This window comes from Zalophus californianus, chromosome 9 (genome assembly GCF_009762305.2).
Source record: "Zalophus californianus isolate mZalCal1 chromosome 9, mZalCal1.pri.v2, whole genome shotgun sequence".
Taxonomy (NCBI): Eukaryota; Metazoa; Chordata; class Mammalia; order Carnivora; family Otariidae; genus Zalophus; species Zalophus californianus.
The window spans coordinates 50,262,855-50,285,447 of NC_045603.1; the positions used below are offsets into that span (position 1 = coordinate 50,262,855).

The window sequence follows — 22,593 nt, forward strand, 5'->3', positions numbered from 1 at the left end:
CCTGGCTTCCACTTTGTACAACCAAGCGGATTAATTGTTCTAAAACAGTATTTTAAGTATACTTTCAGGGATATTGAGTTTTTCCTCAATTCCTGTGTCATATCAAAATGTAAAGGTACTTAAAATATTCAAGCCTGTTGGTAGTCGCAGTGGGATGCAGGGAGAGAAGTAGGTAGAGAATGAGCCATTTTTCTGTTGTTTGAGGTTGTGTGTGTGTGTGTGTGTGTGTGTGCATGTGTGTGTGTGCGTGTGTGTGTGTGTTTTGGTAAGTTTGTTGCAAGATTCTGAGAAAAAATAAACATATCCGTGGCTTCTTCTTTTGTTTTCAGCCTTTAAACGTTAAAGTCACACTGTGGAGTTAACTACATGTTCATGCATTCATCGATGTTTGCAAAAATGTATGTTGCTATATTAAATTTTAAAGTATAGTCTATTCAGAAAATAGTTGCAATATTCCTTTAGTGAATTTCTGCTAAGAGTTTATCATTTTGCTTACCACAGTCATACACAGTATGTAAATTAAACATATAAACTATGTAGGTTTTTACCAATTTAAGAAAAACTGACAGAACCTGAAAGAGATGAAACCACCAAGGCAATATTTAGAAAAAGAAAAATCTTTTCTGAACTCAAGTCTTCCATAGTGACCCACATATATTAAAAAATGATTAAGAAATAAAAAATACATTCGCATACAAGTTTTGCCACAAGGAACTCTGTTTTGTCCATCCCAATCAGTAAGTGCTGCTTCTCTAAATGATCTTTTTTTAAAAAAAAAAATCAATCACAGACACATTGTTTTTGGTTTTTTATTCAGAGGAAAATTCCCCAAAACAAACACAACTCTTTCCAATTGTGGAAAGAATATGCCGCCGTGTTGTCAATACCAGCTTGGCAGCTTCCTCTTAGACTGTGTCCCTAAAGTCATCCTTTTTTTTTTTTAATTTTTTAAATTTTTTATTTTTAAGTAATCTGTACACCCAACGTGGGGCTCGAACTTACAACCCCGAGATCAAGAGTTTGCATGCTTTACTGACTGAGCCAGCCAGGCACCCCTGTCCCTGAAGTAATCCTAGCAAGACTTTCTACCTTTGCTATCTTTGAAGGTATTTTTCCAGCAACTACTTCTAAGTGTACTTTCTATTTTGTAATCTCATCGAACGCAGTAGCAGTGCTAATGTCACTTATATTTATGTCTCTAAGTATTGGATCCAAGAGATTAGCAGTTGCAGTAACTCTTCAGGGTACAATAATTAATGACATAATACTGTGAAAATTCTTTTTTTTTTTTTAAAGCTTGCTATTACACAGTTTTAAGAAATCATCTTATGGGAATGACCTAAGTAGCCCAATCACATACTTTGTTTCTTCATCCAACAAATGTATATTAAGCAACTACTGATACCACTGTCCTCAGTTTTGAAGAAAATGCAAAGCAGGTAGGTATCTCATCTCAGGGAGCTTACAAAACTGGTAAACAAAGATAAAAAATGTTCAAAAATTATCAGGACAAGAGAAAATGGATAATGCTGTAAGCAAGGCATTAAGAATACGTGTTCATGTTCCAGGGATGAGACAGCCTGCATCCGACTAAGGGAGTCAGGAGCTACTTCATAAAAAGAGCTGGGGTCAAAACCGGGCTTTGAAGGTTAAAGAAAATTTTACGCAGTTTAAAGTGGGAGAAAGAAATTCTAGGGACATCGAAGGTGAGAAAATGTTCTGTTGATGGAATAGGTAGTTTACTTGCTTGGCTACATGTATATGAGGAAAATGATAAGCAGATAGCTAAATAGTCCTATCTCTGTGACCTGAAAAATTTATAATTTATTCAGTCCCTGGCAGTTTATAAACAGAGGAACGACCTGAGAGAGAAATGACCTGAAAGAATAATCTGGAAGTGGCCAAGAACACAGATGTAACAAGATTAGGGGAAGTACAGGTGTTTGTGAGAGCACCTAAGGCCGACTGTGGGTAAGGTAATCACAGAATTTGCACTCCCCCAATAAAGCACCCTGGGGAGTGATAGAGGGTGCCGATGTTAACCGCACTGGGACACAGGCACAAACTGGACTGTCTTGAAAAAAACATGACATATGATGATCTTAATCATGGGGCACTAGTATGGCATTTTAAGAGATCATAGATTTATACCATATGAAGCACCTTATTTAAAAATGGTTTGAAAGTGAACCCCTTTAGAAATAAAATTAGATTTTTTTTTTTTTTTTTTTGGTAACACTTCCCATCTCAAAGCCATAAACTTGGGAAAATCCACCCATGACTTACGCAGGGCTACTGCCGAACCGTGAACTGTCTGCTCACTGTCACAGAAAACCTGGGCTCTTTCTATTCTGTAAGCTCTTTGAGGACAAGGAATATGTTTTCTTTATCTCTGAACTTCGTCCGGGGCCAAGCACAGTGGCTTCTAAAAGCTATTTGATTTTTGTCATATTGAATTAGGCAAGAGACCAAAGGCAGAATATGGCAAAATTGGAGTTGAAGGGCATTAAGGTCTCCTCTAGCAGCCAGTGGCAATTAGAATGGAATCAATACAAGGTACTATAGAGGTAAAAAGGACAGATACGGAGGGAAGGCAGAGATGGCAGATCCAATGGTGACTGTGCTTTCCAACACAGTAGCCTTTAGCCACATTTAGCTATTTAAATTCAAATTCATTAAGGTGAAATAAAGCCAAATATTCAGTTCCTCAAAAGCACTAGCCACACTTCAAGTATTCAAGTAGCCACACGTGGCTAGTGGCTACCATACTGGATGGCACAAACACAGAACATCTCCATCATCACAGAAAGTTCTATTGGCCAGTTGCTCCAGAAGTGGGAGAATCCTAGCACCTTCAACAACAGGGAAAGAAAGCAGAGGTGGAGGTCTAAGAGGCAAAGCAACACCTAAGCTTTTCATGGATGTCAAAAGCCAGAGAGGGAAAGGAGAAGTAGGCTGGGGACACCTGAAGACCTTAGACAAAGCAGGCTCCAGAGAGTTTGAGTGCAAATGAGTTCACCACTGTGAACACCTACTTAAGGCTGTTAAGTGAATTTGATGAAGAAGGAGAGAAATGGGACAAGAATTTGGGGGCCAAAAAAGATAAGACTTCTTAGCTTCATTCCTATTTCTTTTAGTACCGATCTGTGGTCTATAATTTTTCAAATCCTCCACCAACCATGGCCTATTTTTGAACCTTGATAAACATGGAGTCACTAACTGGTATTATAGATAAAAAGGGTCCACAGGCATCATGCCTCAGTGATACAGTCCACATTTTTCCACAAGGTCAAGGATGGCAATACTGTAGGATTGTCAAGATTTCCCTTTTATGACTTTTAAGACTGTTTCTAGATTAGCTTTGTTAATAATTTAGATAAAAACAATGGGACAAGCCAGGTGATTAAGATCAGAAGGAGAAATGCAAAAGGGCTATCTTTTTAAAAGAATCAGAAAGGAGCATGAGGGGCAACATTTTGACACTTTGGCTTCAAGTCTGGGAGTTTATGTGCATTTGTGTTTTGTGTCAAAGGGTTCCCCACTAATTTTTTTTTAAGATTTTGTTTATTTGCGAGAGAGAGAGAGAGAGAGAGAGAGAGAGAGTGACAGTACAAGCAGGGGGAGTGGCAGGCAGAGGGAGAAGCAGGCTCCCCGCCGAGCAAGGAGCCCGATGTGGGACTCGATCCCAGGACCCTGGGATCATGATCTGAGCCGAAGGCAGGCGCTTAACCGACTGAGCCACCCAGGCGTCCCAAAGAGTTTCCCACTAGTGCAATATTTAATATACATAAACCCCCTGAAATGTTGAGTAACGTAGCTTTGTACTGCTCTTTTATGGATTCAGTGTGTAAAGGTGTAAATGTAAGGCTGCCTGTTATATAAGTGATAGAGAAAAATCAAAGAGGCACAGCAAAATTCTTACAGGGTTAAAAAAAATATTCTTGCAGCATTTCATTCTAACAAAAACTGGAAAATAAACTTCTTTCACTTCAGAACACACATGAAACCTGAATAATTATTTGAAGTTGATAACAGAAACCGGGGTTTTGAAATATGTCACTGAATACAACACTTTTAAGCCTTGAGCCAATGTAGGAATTACTAAATCAGATTTTCTTTCTTTTTTTTTTTCCAAGTGGTCAAGGTAGAGAACTGTAAAATCAGTCATAAAACATATCGAATACTGAGGGATGATTCAAACAACCTGACTTACTTTTGTATGTATACACATTCATTTTTTCGAATTAGTACATACCATTGGAAACTACATCAACCCATAAAAATAACTCATACGCCTATTATGTTTTTCCATTTTAAGCTTGTAATAGCAATAATGACCTTAGCAAAAGACATTTCCTTGAAATTAATGGCTGGCTGGGAGGCAGAGCCAAGGGCCACTGGTTCCTCCCAGCTGGTCATTAATCCTCAGGAAATGCCTGCACCTCCATCATTATTGCTAAAGCACCATTACAGAAAATTCTCACAGTTCCAATATATGGAAATCTGAGGCTATTTTGCAAGCCCACAGTATTCATGTTAGTTAATAGACCACCACTGAGCACAGAGGACGTAATTATCAAAACGACAGAAGGGAAAATATTGTTCTCCTAGGTCTGTAAGGTTATAGGAAATGGAGACTAGCCTTATGGGAAGAAGTATATTTGAAGCTAGAAAACATTAATTTAAAGGGATATTTGGAATCACATACATAAAAGTTAATAAAAGACATAGCATCCATTCCTGTTACTTGGTTAAAAAATGTTTTTTAAAAAAGGTACAAATTAAGGTTATATGGACCTTTATTTCCTCCCAAGCCGATCAAAAAGAATGAGGTCAGGAAGCCTGTTTATGAACGCAATATTATTATAGTTGACTAGTGAAGTTTAGGGAAATGCATACAATTGTGAATAGGATTTCTTTTTTTTAAGTTTTACCTAAAAGTTGTATACATACCATTAAATATTATGCAGCCAACATTTGTTCTAGACTTTATTACCCCAAGAGATTTTTTTTAAGTTGTTTTGTTTTTTGTTTTTTTTTATCTTGGCTAGAGGCTTAGCACATGCATACAAGCATCTAATAACAGCAGATCAAAATGATAAATACAGTGTTGGTGTTCTGTGATGCAGTTTTCAATTCTCAAAAACAAAACAAAACAAAAAACCCACAGATTTACTGGCTTCCAAGCTAAGATGAAAATGAAATGAAAATTAGGTGTTTTCAGGTCTATTTATTCCCTCCTTTAAATAAACAGGGCCCAACAAATGGTTTCAAAGTGGGGAATTAATCCAAAAATCACACCCAAAACAGTCTACAAATCTTTTCAATGTGTTATTGTAACAAACTACAAATGTTGGATATGATGCTTTACATGTAATGAAGTTCACTGCAGGTTCTCATTGTGTGTTACAAATAACCTCCTGGTTCTAAAAATGGTTTTGGAGCTAAAGAGACCTGCTATGGGGGTAAATTGTGCCCCCACCCAAAAATCTTGAAGTCTTAACCCCTGTGTATCTATGACCGTGGACTTATTTGGAAATAGGGTCTTTGCAGATGTAATTGAGTGAAGATGAGGTCATTGGGGTAGGCCCTAATCCAATATGACTGGAGTCCTTTCTAGAGAAGAGGAGATGTACAGACACACGATGGGAAGAATGTCATCTGACGACAGAGGGAGAGATTGGAATGATGCGCGCCAAGGAACATCCAGAACTATACCAGCAACCCCAGAAGCCAAGGAAAAGGCAATGGAACAGATTCTCCTCGAGGCTTCAGAGAGAGCATGTCCCTGCCAACCCCTGGATTTCAGACTTTTGGTTTCCAGAACTCTTAAAGAATAAATTTCTGTCGTGCTAAGCACCCAGTTTCATGGTACTTTGTGACAGTGGCCCCAGGAAGCCATGACAGGATCTGAAGGAAGAGGTTCATCAGAAGAACTGTCAACATTACAAATGGAAAACCAAGGAAGACTGGTAGGGTGACAGGATATTGCTCCCTGTAGTGGAAAAGCAGTGAACTAGAATCAGGAAACCTGGTTCTTGTCCTAGCTGATGAGGTTGTGTGACCTTGAGCTGGACACTTAATTGTTCTCAACTTGCATTTTGTCACCTGCAGAATATGAGAGAATTCAACTACAGAATCTCTCCACTAAGTCTAGCGTTACCAAACAGACCAACATTTTCATACCTACAAAAAAAAAATCACTACTTTGGCAGAGCTCAGATGAGGCCTCAGTGACAGACAACAGGACATAGGAAGCAGAAATGTAGGCTTTCCTTTGCCACGTCCATGGCCACACCAGAAGTTTGACTATATTTACTTGGATCAAGTAAGGCCCAAGGGTGTTTGCTATGGAAGTCATAGCAACCTGTCGTGATATTCTTTTATAAATTTTTTCTGAACTTTCAAGATTCTCAAAATGTCTCCGGCTGATTTAAAAGTAAGCTTTGGTTTAAATAATTGTTACCACCAAAAATAAAGAGTGTTACTTGTAAATCATGAAGTTTTAAAGTGCCAGTAGGAAAAGTATTAGTCCAAAGAGGAAAAGAAGTGCTTTATATGCCACAGCATAGTTGGGATTTAGGATTTGATAGAACAGCGGTAACAAATATGCTAAACTTGTTCTCCAAAAGGATCCATAGTGATGAGATTTACCGCCTGTTGCTCACTGGGTATTATGTCCAAACATCATCATCATCACCATCTTCATCATAAATGTGGTCATCTAATCAAACACTCAGATTCCAGGAGTGACTAGTAGAATGCGACAGACCTTTGTCATTATCAAATGTTAATATTCACAGTTTGAACTACTTGTAAATCCAATGTTTCTCAGATTGGAGTACAAGACTGAGATACTTAGCTGGTGAGGCAGCTTGGCCATCCGCCAGCGTTTGCACCTTAGCACGACTTTGCTGTGTGCGTGTGTGTGTTTGCATGCGTGTGTATGACAAACAGTTGCAATTTTTTTAAATTGGGGAACCTAAAAGTATTGCGGCATTCTCAAATGGGTATGTTCCTACAGGTCTCAAGATAACAGGATTCTACTACAGTTCATTCTAGACACTGGGCCAGATAACCAAAGTACAATTAACAGGACATTTCCCCAAAGAATATCTGTTCTCATGGACATTCAAAATCTGTGTGAAATGGATTTCTAGAGGGAGAAAAGTATTTATCCACAACTTCAGGACATGTTTCGATATCTCCCAAGAGGGCAAACAGGTACTCAAATCAGCCTGTTGTTCTCTGTGGCCTCAGGAAAAGCAGGTGGGTTACCCTACGAGGCCAACTCTTTGCTTCCTGGTCTCTGAAATTGGCAGAACTCTTAACAGAGTACAAAAGCATAAGTTACTCCAGGCAAATAGTTAGCTGTGTGCCAAGCCCACCTATGATTTTGGCTGGGCCAGCCAGCCCTTTCTAACGAGGGAATGTGAAAGAGTAACTACGCAGCCACAGACAGGAACCAGGGGCCAGATTTCCACTCTCCACCTTCCTACAGCCACAAAAAGTTTTTGCATGCTTACAGGAGAAGGCACTTAATGTCTGTCATCACAGGATGTGTCGAAAACACTCAAGCAACCTACGGGCTTAGAAGAGAATACCTCTGGAGGTCATACATGAGTCTACACAGGTGGTAAAACTGTATAGAACCTAATACCCCCCCCACATACACGTGAGTACAATAAACATAGGAATATGGGAATATGATGGGTGGACTCAACTAGGATGCAATATCCTAGTTGAGATTCTGTACTATAGCTTTACAAAATACCACCACTGAGGGGAAATTGGGCAAAGTGTACGGGGGATTGTTCCGTATATTTTCTTACTAATGCAAAGGAGTTTACAATTATAGGAGTTAAAAAGAAAGATAAGGTTATATTTGCTGGAATCTGGAGTAGAGGAGAAAGAGAGAAAGTAAGGGAGTCTAATTTTTCTCTCTACCAGAAAAGGGCAAGAAAGAAACTTTTTTATTTAAAAAAATACAAATGTGTAAGGTTATCAAAATATGCCTTTCTAGTTTGATGTTTTTCCTGTCTAGGAATTTGGAAACAATGGGGAGGGCCCTCCTTCTGATCTTCTTTTAGGGGAGAAGAAGAGAGGTCAATAAAATCCAAACCATGTTGGGAGAACACAAAGTATCTCTACATATGTACCCCCATCAGCCAGTTTTCATTCTAAATACTTTCAAATGTCACAATATTACACATAGTTTACCAATTTTGCATTAAGTTAAAAGTCATTAATCCCGTAAGAGATTTTATTATGATTCATGAGCATGGGAAGCCTCACTGTAAACCTATGTAATCATCTTTTGTAGATTAACTGGAGCCTGCAACTGCATTCCCTCACATCAGCCTCGGCTTTCACTATGGGTTTTAACTGGGGAACGACGGCTATGGTGGTGTTCTCAAATTTGGATATTCCTACTTGAGGTCCAGAGGGAGACAGGAAAAGCAACTAAATTTATTGAGCACTCACTATGTGCCAAGCACTGTGTATTGAGCTGCCTAGCCCAGGAAGGGTGGGACCCATGTGTGGTGAGGGTACAGGCTCATGCCCCAGACATGACATCACACTACCACTCTGCCCACTCCGAATCACTGACTTAGGAGGCCAAAAACGATTACATGATTCAGTGGCTAAGGTCACAGACAGCCATGGAGGAAAGGGCCCCAGGGAAGCAGCATCTACAGATCCCCAATGGACAGCTGGATCACTGTGGCTAGTTTGACTGCAATACAGAAACATGTAACATAATCAACAGGGAAGTTACACCAAAATCCACTCTCTGCTACCCAAACTTGAGTTCTTTCAGCCCCATAATTAAACATAAAATCACGATGAATTGAGGCAACAAAACAAAAAATTAATATGATACAAACAGGGCAGAAAGCTGCTTCTAGAAATGCTAACTGTATATTCAATAGATTTTTTTTTAAGAAGACAACACACGTAAATATTCATTTAAATATTACTATGTCCACTCTACTTTCTTTCCCTCCAATTTTAACACTCTTAGACGGCCCTCATAGATGAGGCGCTTGGCATTCCTACTGGTTTCCCCCAACACCATGTCCTCAGCAACCCACACATCAGTCTATCAGACCAACATCCCCCCCGAGAGTGTATCTCTGCAGAAATGGATTGTCCTCTACTGCCTGGGATCACTGCAACCTCCAAGGTCACTTCCGCTGTAAGTGATCCTCCATGTCCCAAAGTTCCCTTCTCATCCAGATAGGTTTTGAGCATGCCATTCTTCTGTTTGGAACTCGGCTGTGATTATCTCAGGAGACACGGATCTATCACCCTCTCCTTTAATGTCCATCACTTGAGACATCTTTCCTGCTCATCCACTTCTCCTGGGGGGCTTCACCCCTTTACTTACGTTTTGACCAGCTGGCACCCCTCTTAACTTCACCCTACACTTCTCATTGATTCACTGTCTCTGCACACAAGTGTAATCGTATGCTGTTGGAACTGTTTTAATATATGTCATTATACATCTAGAAGTTGTCCATTTTAGCCTTGCAACCCAAAGAGCAGATGAAAATGGGAAGAGAAAAAGAGCACTGGCTCCTGGTTGCAATGTAGGACAAGGGTGAGGCTGAAGACGGTGACCTAAATTTTAAAAGTTATATAAACAACAAACAATTTCATTCCCTCTCTTATAAAGTATTAAATTTCAATTGCCGATTATATTTACTGCTATCCCTTTATGACTGCATGGTGCAGCCCATAAATTACTCCTTACGTTATCCTAACTACAACCCGGAAAGGAAGCCTCAGGAGATACGATACTTGTCATCCCTGTCTTACATATGAGCACACAGGCTCAAGGGTGTTAAGTGACTTATCCAAGGTCATATAGTTACAAATTCATTAACTCAGAAAGCAAGGCAGATAGACCTTCCATTACAAACCTAGCGTTCCATCTGAAGCCTCGTTTAGAACCAAGATTCTTAGTTTAGAAAAGCAGGACAAAGTCAGAAATATCTGGGAATGTTACCATGGGGGGGGGGGGAAGCTGACTTCATAAATTCTCACAGGCTTTAACACTAATGATATAAGGTATTATATTTCGTGCATTTACTAGGAGCTGGACACTTTAGCTAAAACTGCAAGGTAGGGAGTATGAGCTGTGTTTACAAAAGAAGACACGGAGGCTCAGAAAGGCAATGATGGCTTAAGCCTGGTAAGGGCTAAGGCCCAGACTCAAACCCAGGTCTGCTAGGACCCGAAGTGTGTCCACTTTACACTGCACCATGTAAGAAGAATTATTTTGAAGAGGAACATACCAGATGTTTTCTATCACCACGAAGAACAGCACAAGAGGAAATGGGCTGAAAACCACACAAAGAGAAATTTAGGTTGAATACAAGACCCTCCTGTGACAGGCAGGGTGTTTAAATTTGCACACCATGACCAATGGTACTCATGACATCTTTCTAGACAGCTTTTTCTCACATGTAAAGAGATTTTCTACCAAAGATAGTTTTGAGATTGTAAGTAAATCAACAGAAACATTTTCTCAGGCTCAAAAATTTTATAGAAAGATAAAACCTCAAAATAAGACACTTAAATTTTCACTCAAAATCTTAAGGATATAAAATGTCAGCTTCTCAAATGGGGGGCACTACATTTTTATTGGAACATAATTACTTAAAAGAATAGGAAATAACAATGATGAACACATACCACATTATAAGAATCTTGGGCAGAAAAAAAAAATTCAGTCACAAGGGAATTCTTCTTCATACTGTGACCATGTATGGCCAAACCCTCTCAAACTATACAGTCTAGGTACATTGAACATCCTATTAATCCCATAATGTACATAATGAACATAAAAGCTCACTCACTTCATCATAGCAGGAAACAATGTGGTACTTACTTACTGTATGGCATGAATTAGTTCTCTGTGAATACTTAGGAACCCTTAAGAGGTTTCAACAATGCAAGTTAGATAATAGAGCAGTTTTGTTCCCATAGGTTTTAGCAATTGAAAAGAGCCCCAGTTGATATCCACTGAGATTAGTGATTTAATGGCAAAGCAGATTAAGACTATGTATCAGACTAAGTCACTGTTTTATTGTTTAGAAAATTACAGACTTTAAATGGTTTTTGTGTAACTCATCAATTGTCTGAACAGGATGTGTAAAGCAACACACAAAATCCTAAGCCTGACTGGTTCGTGGATAAACTTTAACATCCACAAAAGAGTAGGCTACCCTTGGAAAAAGAGCATGTACCTCTGAAACAAATAATACATTATATATTTTAAAAAAGAAGAAGATAGTAGGAAGGGAAAAATGAAAGGGGGGAAATGAGAGGGGGAGATGAACCATGAGAGACTATGGACTCTGAGAAACAAACTGAGGGTTCTAGAGGGGAGGGGGTTGGGGGGATGGGTTAGCCTGGTGATGGGTACTAAAGAGGGCACGTATTGAATGGAGCACTGGGTGTTATGCACAAACAATGAATCATGGAACACTACATCAAAAACTAATGATGTAATGTATGGCAATTAACATAACATAATAAAAAAATAAAAAATAAATAAAATGTATAACCTTAAAAAAAACACACACACACAAGATCTACTAGTGCCTTGGTTTGATAGCCTGGAAACGAGCGTGCTGTACACAGCAAATCCAAAGGGAACGTCATTAAACTCTATCCCATTGCTATGCAAGGAATTCAAAGGGGGTGAATTAGGGTTGGGAATGAGTTCACTTTCACCCAACACATATAGGAATTATATGGTCCAAAGACAGGGGAATAAGAAAGGGGAATAAAGGAGGTAAAATCAAACTTTACTTACTCTTAAACAAGAAATTTAAAATTTACTAAGAGCACAGGAGAATGAAAATGCTATAGGATGGACAGTATTATCACATATTGCCTTTCCATACTTTCCGATAAGCTCATAAGGTGCGCACCCAGCGTTGGGTACTACTCAGGGACTGTCAGCCTCAGGAGAACGGGGTGGGGGTGGGCACAGAGATGGTCATGTGCATACCATCCAACTCCATACCCTCCAACTCCATCAACTGAGAGCTATGCTTCATCCATTTCCATCAGGGAATTTAGAGAGCATTAAAGTTGGGTCACCTAAGAGGATAATGGTAGGAAAGAAAATGTAGGGACAGAGATCCTGTAATAAGGAAATGATACTCTAGGATCAGCTTCTGACACGCACTGGTATATGTCTTCTCTGACCTCAGATTCATTTGGAACAGTGAATGATAAAAGACTGCAAAACAAATGCTTCTTTATAGAACATTATCAGCTATCATCTTATGATTCCCTATTCCTAAACATAGGGTAATTCCTTCACCTCCCTGGGCTTTGGTGGTTCCTGGAATAGGGTGCTCCCTCAAGACTGAAAATATTTGGATTGTCTGGAAACTTGGCAGGCCTGCACGTCCTTTATTGGTAATGTTAATGCTTAAACTTCCAAGTTATGTGACATTGCTACCTTTGTTATTCCGACTGTGGAGTCCTTACCCCTTTGGTGGTATAAAACCTAGGATATTAGATCCCTCCCCCACCAATGAATCCTTAGTTGTAAACCTCCCTGCTTTAGGTGGGGTGCTTCCAAATGCCCCTTCCAAATGCCCCCGAAAGAAGTCAAAGAAACAAAGAGTTATTAACTGATTTTCCTCTTTTGCTTATTTTCATGTGAACACTCAAAATTAAGAGCAAAGGACATGAGAAACAGGCAATGAAAATAAGTTTTTGTAGAAAAAAAAATTAGAAACTACCTGAGAAAATTATTCTGTGAGGTTCTGCCAACAAAGCTTTCTTCTGTTTTTCTGATGATCCAAAGCTGTGACAAAAATTCTTTGAAGGTACAGCGCTAGAGTCTATTTTGGAAAGCAGAACGCTATTTCCAGGAGTGAGGGAATGGAAAGATTAATGTAGGGCAAGGCATTCAAAGTCTGTATCGGGCCTGGGTGATAGTGGCTCACAGCGTCCTTCTTCAGTGGAAAGGCATAAGCTGGAATTTGAAATTATGACAAACACTGCCTTGATGCCTACGGTTTGTACTTTTAACCCCTTTGTAGCCTCTTTGAAAATACAAATCATCAGATTAAAAAAAAAAAAAAGAAAGAAAAGACAAAGCATGCGATTCAAAACCACATTCATAGTGGAAAACAAACATCCAAAGACCATCATTTATACACAGTAAAGAAATACTGTCATTCTATTCAGCCAACATTTATTAAGTCCCGCTACGGGCCTGAAACTACACTAACATCACCAGTGATGATTTACTGACTGCCTGTGACCCGGTGAATACAGGTTTTTTGGTGGCTTCTCATTGAATTCTTACAAAATAATCCTAGGAAATGAGAACTATTAGGACTCTTTGTTTTACGTACGAGAAGGCCAGAGCTGGTGACTGAGCAGCTTGCTCAGTCTAAACCTGCTGACTGAACACAGGCAGTCTGAGCTCTTAATCATTTGCTGAATTTCCTTCTAGGTCTTAGGTGCTAAGGGTGAAAGGATAAATATGATATGCTTTCCCCTTTCAAGAGCTCATTTTTTAAATACAAAGGGTAGCAGTATCCAGAAATACTAAAGTATACGATTAGTTGCTTTGACACCAGGTTATTTTAAAGTTATCTGATAAATTAGCACAAACAGAGAGAAAAAAATGAGAACAACGTATGTTGAGGCAGTGGCCCAACAGGATTATCCTGGTCTTTCTAGTTCCGTTTCCCCTCCTTCTTGGAGCCAGTATCTGGCCATTAAATACCTACCTTTTTAAACTTGTACTGACCAGATAAAATTCGACTCCCTATTTTGATAGATCAAATATGTGTACATTTGATATTAGCCTGGATGTTTGCTGTGGTGATACTGAGAGCATGTAAGCTCAGGCCCACTCGTTCAGTTAATTCATAGATTACATGCAGAGCTATATTCAAATAATGACATAGAGGGGTCATTAGGATTTGGAAAGCAACACAATCATTTCTATGGAAGGACTGTTAAATTCTGAGGAGCTCAAAATACTTGAAAACTGGAATTAATTTAGCTTCACAGCATCCAAAGCACAGAGGGGGTAATCTAAGGGGCTGACATCAGGTTTTCCTTTTTGGTTCCCGAGACTGTAAGTGCCCCAAGGCAGCCCCCATCTATACTGTTGGCCTTGATAACCCCAGGACCTAGCACAGGACTTGATCCACAGTACTGTCAGAAGACTTGAGTAAAATGTTTAGATAAACGGAAAATTGCAAAATCAAAGGGTCTTGCCTTTGCAGCCTTAGGGTTTACGTGGTCCAGCCAAAAAAGAGAGAAGTAAATAAACAAGTAAGTAAGCAAAAACAGTGTCCAAAACAGTCAGGGTAAGCATCTGACTCTTGATTTTCACTCAGGTCATGATCTCAGGGTCGTGAGATGGAGCCCCGCATTGGGCTCCACGCTGGATGTGGAGCCTGCTTAAGATTCTCTCTCTCCCTCTCCTTTCTCCCCCCCACCTCTCAGAACAACAACAACAAAAAACAAAAAACAAAAAACAAAACCCAGTGTCTAAGCAGTTTCTTGCATGTCTGGGTTGTCCATCTCACATGTTTAGCCTTCTTCAGGATACTATGTTCAAACAGACACTCAAAGTGCATTTTCTGGGTGAATGCACTGAAATCACAGCACAAAGTAATGACAAGGCTTCCCTTGGTCCTCCAGCGAGGATTAGCTATATGATCTGTTCACACCCAAACAGGACTCTTTTGAGCATCACGAGGCAATCTCCCTCTACCTGAATTTAAAGAACTACCATTCCACAACCTGAGTCTAATGTAAGAGTAGATTTAATGCAATTCTTCTGAACCTGAACAGGGGGCAAAAGCCCCCTGTTGGGTTAGCAACCCAAGTTTGATTTGCAGCCACTCATCAATACTGAGGAAATATAATTAAAAAAAGAGACATAGCACCCTAAAAAAGACATCATACTTCTAAAATCACATTTATTATAAAAATGAATAAAGAATGAGTGAAAAACAAATTTCAGGGTCGTGGCTACGTTGGATTACCCCTGAGGACGGAGTTTGGGTAGCCTGGATCTATCAAGTCGACAGATAATCTGAAAACCTTATGTCTGCCATTACACCCCACCTCTTCCCCCCGGCCCGGCCTCCCCCCCCAAGTCTTTTACCAGAGTTGATCCCCTGTTTCTGGCCCTTCCCCCCATCTGGAGGAGGTGCTAATGAGTAGTGAAATCGCCAAAGGTCAGGCAGCAGGGGGAGCTGGGAAAACAAAGCAAAGAAGGAGGCAGGAGGCTGGATCATCTAAAAACTCAGTAATCAGTCCCTGGGTAACAGAGCTGGCTGTGGCAATAAAGGTTCTTGGGCTTTACAGCCCTCAATCCTTGAGAGCCATTAGCTACAGAAAGAATGTTCCCGTCAAGGACTTAACCAGGAGAAAAAGCATGGGTAAACTGAGCAACCTGCCTAAATGTCTTCAGCTCATCAAAACACAGAAGTCCTGCTTTTAGTCCAACGTAGAGACAGGAGGCTCGATTCAATCCCATCAAATTGAAATTTTGCCAAAAATGGTTAAATACTTGTGTCAAATACTGAAGAGTTAGAATAAGGAATTCCTGGATTAAAAAAAAACCTTAAAATAAATGCAGATACCACCCTTAAAAACAGAACAAAACTATTTTCTTGAAGTATGGGACAGTTTTACCTATGTTGCCTGGTAAAAATTACACACACACACACACACACACACACACACAGAAAGAGAGAGAGCATATTAACTGTATTTATCATGAGAATTTCTAATATTTTAGAAATACATATTGCCATCATAAATACTTTGGGTAAGCATAGGTAAATATGTGTATGGTGGTATGGGTAAAGTCTTAAATATCTTTAACTACCATATAATTTCATATTCTTTGAATTCCATAACACCTGACATTTAATAAGAGCAGAATTGAGATAACTGTCTTAGGATTTTACTGAGCTGATTATTCTGTGTAGAGAAATAGGACATTTATCGGAACAACCTCCTCCTATAATTTGCCACTCAATCAAGTGGAACAAAAACATGTTCTTCCTTGATTATAGTCTGAGAAGACCACATGGTTTTTGTGGAACTGTGGTGGTATCACCTGAGTGGCAGACCCCAAGGTCAATGGCTGTATAGTTGTGAATAGCCAGGATCTGGTAGAAGTTGGCTATGCCAAACTGAGCAGGATGACAAAACAGGGCAGGTTATCGACCTCTTTTTTAAAGACTTCGTTTAACAGAATAATTAAGAATAGCATTTCAATATTCAAACAAGTAATAAAGGAGATTAATCTTGAATCAAAATATGAATCATCAAATCCAATTCTTGCCTTTGGAGTATGATTTATTTCTTAGTATTTTTATATTTAATCTTGCATTTTTGAAGAGTTATTTTAGTAAATTTTGCAGTAAGTTATTAAAAGAGAAAATAAAGTTAAATCACTTTTCTCCCAGAGAGTTCTATTAGAGTTTGCAAAGTACTCCATTTTTATCAGAAAATATGGCAGAGGAGACGGTTTCAGAAAACACGGCTTACCAGGTTTAAACACATTATATGCATCGGAAGACTCATATTTAAGTTACTGAGCATATAGCAAAGAGCCATGTGCTTTTGGGGAAACATCTCCATTTTTTAATGCATGTTATTACTACAAGTTTTTAAGGGAAAATGGTTTTGCCTCCACACACTCCATTAGCAGTTCTTGATGTTTTATCAAAGTCATTTCTTCCTCTCCGACTCCCATAAGAAAGTTACAAGTATCTGCAATGTGCATTATTTGATACTTCTTTCTAAACATCAAAGTTATACTTCAGTTTAAACAAAGCAAGTGTTAAATTACAAATGGCTAAAAGTTAAAAAAAAAAAGAGGGAACAAACATCTGGAGGGGAAAAGTCATGGAAATGAAAACCTAATGTTTGAACTTCAACATCAGATTTCCAGGTTCCTCAATGCACTAATACTTGGGATCTTTAGAAGAAATCCAAAGAGTTTTAATCAGTCTAGAGAGTAATAGGTTTTATGCTGATTTAATTTCCTGTACTTGATCTTCACATCATCACTTAAGTTTCTAGATGTCTTCAAACTTGAAAAAACAAAAAGCCTTTGTTGCCTATCTAGAATCCTCCCATGTCTGACCAACAGCTGAAATTACATCACTTTCCTGTGCATCACAAGCTCTGAAAAGACAACTGCCTCTTCAAAAGAGATGGAATGGAAATGCATATTTTTACATCAGTGTACTGCACACACCCCATTACCAAATAAAGAGAATGAGCAACCCACCCCCAAAACAGCTGGGTTTCGTTAGTGACCAATCAAAGTTCAGCTTCAGCAACTGGTCCTTGGTTCAATTTCTAGGTCAATCTCAGTATCTCCAGAAGGTTTGTTGGTTGGTTGGTTGGTTTTTTTCTTTACATACTATTAATTCATATTGGGGCTATACTTTCCTTCTGTCCTGTTTCCTTTCTCATAAAGATATTCAGAAAACAAAACACCTACAAACATCTTTGTTCCCACTGCTTTATTCTTTATTATTCTGTCCTTGCTTCTTTTCCTCCAGAAGCACTTCCCTAAGCAACATCTGGATGGAGCCTTTCACCCTCCAGGTTCACATCTTCTTGAGCCTTCACTCCATTCTCTCAAACTTTTTCCAAATATTTTCCATCACTAACTCTGTTCTGTGACGAGCTCCCTTCCTAGGCAAAAACTGAGAAAGGCAAATATTAAATGCCTCGTCTCAACTGGCAGAAGGACTGACTAATGGAACTCTATAGAAGTTCCAAGAAACCAGCACATCTTTGGGTGCGCATATTGAGACACACAGGAGGAATCATACTTTTCAAATTGATGAACAACACATGACACCAAACCTTTACAATTAGAGGAGAGGCTTTTAAGCTGCTACGTGCAATTTTCCTCTTAACTGAAAATAGATTTAAAATGTACTTTAGGATTATTTATAAGCAGTTTTTAAGATTGATGATACTAAGCCTAGATACATTAAAGACATAATGATACCACCAAGGGTGCTTGCTTAGTTGAATGCATGACTATCACCTTGCTCCATGTGTGTGACTACTGGTAGCTAGCTATAAGTAAGTAGGGTTTAGGCTGTTGGTGGTAACTACATGAAAATGTACAGTGGAATTAATCATAGTATCTAACATTATTTGAGCACTTGCATGTGCTATGCCTTTTATTAAGCCCTTTGCATGGGTGATCTTATTTAATCCCCACAACAACTCTATGTATGAGAAATGTATCTAACAACTATGAAAAATATGCTGCTCTTACCACCTTTTTAGAGATAAGGAAACCGGATCTTTTAAAAGTCACGTAATTTGTTCCACAGTTAGTCAAGTGATGGGCCAGAATCGGAACTCAAGCCATCTGAATCCAGATCCTGAGCTCCGAACTGTAAGACCAGCAGGAAATTTAGGTCCCACTTCTCTCTCCTTCCTTTACCTCTCACCTCCTCCACACCAAAACATTTTTAAAAAGTAGAAGTCCAGACTAGCTCATTGAAGTAATAGATCCAGAATCTAATTCAAACTCGGGGGCTTGGGGAGGGCACAAAGGAGAATAAAGGAAAGACTAGAAGTGCTCTTAATCAAAGTCCAGTTAATATACTCATTGGATTTGCCACTGGTCCATTCCCTCGCCGAAGCAAGACTGATGCAAGTTTCTCCCCTACTTCTATGCATGTACTTTTGGTTAGTCAACTCCTGAGTAGCCTACCAACTGCCGATTCCAATCACGTCAGGTGAGAGGGTTACCCTGCAGATGTTTTTTTCCAGGCCTGTTACCTGACACGGTAAGATTTGTAGGACATCTTTTTTAAAAGTGAAAGAGCTTTAAAACAAAACAAAACAAAACAGCTCAGAAGAATACAAGGGTAGCAATTTGGCTTTTTGGCCATGTACCTAGTAACTCTAGTCAGTTAAAAAAATCTATCTCTAACACAAGGAAATCGGTGAACGACACCATTGGAAAGAATTGAATTTACTATGAGGTCCTAGCCCATTGCCTATGGAAAATACAATAATTAATTTATTTCTTTAGCAGGAGCTTTCCTGCAAAGAACGCCACTGAACTGAAAGCCTCGCGGCGGCTGGCTTCACATTCTACCCAACAGAATATATACAAGCAAAGAGGAAACACACCATCACGAAAAAATACACAATTTCCTTTTATTTCCTCTTCTGACTAGAACAACTCTTCTTTGGGGACCAAGTCAGGGAGCCGTAACAGTTCACTACACAATATTTTCCATTCTCACAGCCAGCAAAAATTAGAAATCACCCCTGTCAATGAGGATGACCCAGTTGTTCCCAGAAAGCAAGGGCCTCCACGGTGGATGCCTCTCATGGGCTTCTGATCCAGCATGAAGATCAAATGCCTGGAATCCATATCTCCCTCCAATAAGTAAGAATCCATTAAGAAAAAACAAAAACAGAAAAAAAGCACCTAGGTCCTTGGCTGGAACACTGGCTGTGTAAAGATGAGTGGTAGGAAATAAAGCCATAACGATAGGTGGGTGTAAACTGTGGGGGCCTTGAAAGCGCAAGGGCAGCTTGTAATTAATTCAGTGGCTGGCTGTGCAACCACAGGAAGTTTTGGAGAAAGAACGGTGACATGACTATAAACTACAGATGTTACTGGTGAACATTATAGGATACCCCAAGAGTAGAACAAGTACAAGGCAGAAAGACCAGCTAAGAGGCAAGCTATGGAAAGAATCTAAGTGTCCATCTACAGATGAATGTTTAAGGAGATGTGGGGGGGGTGTGTATGTGTGTATCACATATGGGATGGAATATTGTTCAACCATGAGAAAGCAGGAAATGCGGCCATTGGCATGGATGGAACGTGAGGGCATTATGCTTAGTGAAATAAGTTAGACAGAGGAAGACAAATACTGTATGATCTCACTTACGGGTGGAATCTAAAAAAACCTAATTTTATAGACAGAGAGAGTGGAATGGTGGTTGCCAGGGGTGGAGGGTGGGGAGAGTGAGGAAATGCTGGTCAAAGGACACAAACTTCCAGTTATCAAGTCTGGAGATCTAGCATGCGGATTGTAGTTAACAACACTGTATTATATGTTTGAAAGTTGTTAAGAGAGTAGATCTTAAATGGTCTCACCACAAAAAAAAAAAAAAGGAAGAAATGGTAATTATGTGAGGTGATGGAGGCGTTAACAAATGTTACTGCAGTAATCATTTTGCAGTACATTAAGTATCAAATCAACGCTTTGTATTCCTTCAGTCTACACAATGCTGGATGTCAACTGTCTCTCCATGAAGCTAGGGGACACAAGAGAGGTCACACTTGATGGAAGCTCTCGTGCCCGTTAACTTTCATTGTCTTTGCTTACAATTTCTTTCATTTGAGCAGCATTAATCTCATGACTTCAAAGAACTTACCATTTTCTATTATGCTGCATTTTAGAAAGTTTATACAGGTCTGCCCTCTCAAAGTTCTGATGCTTAGAAATTGGCAGACTTGTATTTACATGTATGCTAATCCCAACTTGGTCAACGACATGCTCGCTAGCATATAATGGAAGCAGCACTTTTTGACTTCTGAGACTAAGCAGCTTTATCCTCATCTGCCAGAACACTCTGGGAACCTTGAGTGTGTGTCAGAAGGCAGACCATCTACCCTGAGACTACCAAGCTGGAAAGGCCATGTGTGTGGGTGTTCCAGTGGACATTCCCAGATGCACCCAGACTTCAAGCCCATCTTGCAAAAGCTCCAGACCCGTGAGTGAAGAAGGCTCCAGAGAGCAGACTCCAAGTACTGGAGTCACCCCCAGCTGCTTGAGTCCTCTCACTGGGGCCCCAGACATCTGGAAGCAGAGACAAGGCTTTCTGCTGTGCCCTGTCCATATTCCTGACCCAAAGAATCCATGAGCATAATAAAATTGCTTTTTTTAAAAAACATTAAGTTTTGGAGCGGTTGATTAATCACTAATAGGTAACTGGAACCATATGTACAACAAGAAAGGTGATAAACCCACCGGTTGCGGAGCCCACACTTGAAACATGATACTTAGGTCTAGGTGACATATTTCAAAAGATTAAAAAACAAACATACTCAGAAAAGAATAACAAGACTGTTCCTTTGGGGGGAAAAATGAAAGGATTGAAGATATTCAGACTAAAAAAGACAACAAAGGGTATGTGTTAATTGTCTTCAAATATTTGAAGGGCTATCAGGAGTAAAAGTAAAAACAATTACTCTGTATCTTCCCAGGAAAGGAGGCCTGCTACAGGGAGGCAGACAGAAGAATTTTCTAATGTTCAGAGCTTTCCAAGAAGGAAGAGGCAGCCTTAAGAGGTAGTGAGTTCCCTAACACTAAGGGTCTCAAACAGTCCAGATGATTACCACCTGGTGGGTAGGTCTGGAGAGAATTCATTTATTGACCAGAAGGTTGAATGAAATGCTCTTACTTTAAGGTTACACTGCAACTCGGAGATGTTTTTAATCTAAAGATCATCCCCATTTCCTTGTGCTAAGAAATCTAATCCCAACACATGTTGAGCAGAGGAAAAAAAAATACAAGATGCATAAATTAAATGAAAGGCAATACCACAGTATAAATAGAAAGTGATGTAGAACTCTAGAGGAAAAGGAATGGCATACCAACAGGAAAATATAGTCCAGCATAGCAGCAAAGACGCTTAAAAAAAGATGAAGCATGCAGAATAAACCAGGGAAGAGAGAAAAGGACATCCAAAGATCCCTTTGCAAGAAGAGACCTTGTATAGAGGATGTCTTTATCTTTCTTGAGAAATGCCTTTAGTCATATTCAAGACTTTTCTCCTCTGTCAGTGGGAAAGACAGACCAAAAGAACACGGGTAGTGTAGCAGCAAAAGGAACAAGGTTGAAGTGGTAAAATGAGCGAAGCTCCTCAGTGATCACTGGGTTTCTGGCCTCGAGGAGCTACAGGACCTGTGCGCCTGTGGGATCAAAGGCATCTGCCTGGAAGCCACGGTAGCTAACGTCAGTCCGCGGGAATGACTACTAAGGGAAGCAAACAGATCTGAAACTAAAAACCTGGTTTCCTAAAAAGCCAACGTAAAAAGGAAAAACACAAGCCACCTCGAAAATGAGATGGGTCCAAAGCAAAGCCATGAGGGAAACAACAACAAAAAAAAAAAAAAAAAAAAAGAAGAAGGAGAAGAAAAGAAAAGAAAGAAAACGTTACAAAGTTATCTCATACACATTTCATCTGAATTTTATCTCCATTTGTAATCAACTTCCAAGGTTTCATAATACCCTTTAACCTTAGTTACTCAACCCATGGAACAAGTCATCTCATTGTTACCCCTGTTTGAAGGAAGAGTGGAGACTCTTTTCATGTTGATAAGAGATAGAAAGAGTCACTCCCAGGAAAGAAAAGCATTTTGGGAGTAAACTCTTAGAGCCTAATGGTAAAGGGTGGTGATAATTCGGCGCTTGCCTTAACCCTTTCCAAAGACTCATTGAACCAGAAGTCAGAAATACAAGTAATTGATAAAATAAAAGTAATTTTCACTTAAAAAACGAAAAACAGAAA

General features: G+C 39.5%; 1 protein-coding gene across 1 annotated transcript in view; it reads right to left on the reverse strand.

Moving 5' to 3' along the window:
- Positions 1 to 22,593, reverse strand: part of HMGA2 (high mobility group AT-hook 2) — a 135,345-nt gene that overhangs the window by 99,512 nt on the left and 13,240 nt on the right. The gene's annotated exons all lie outside the window — the stretch shown is intronic.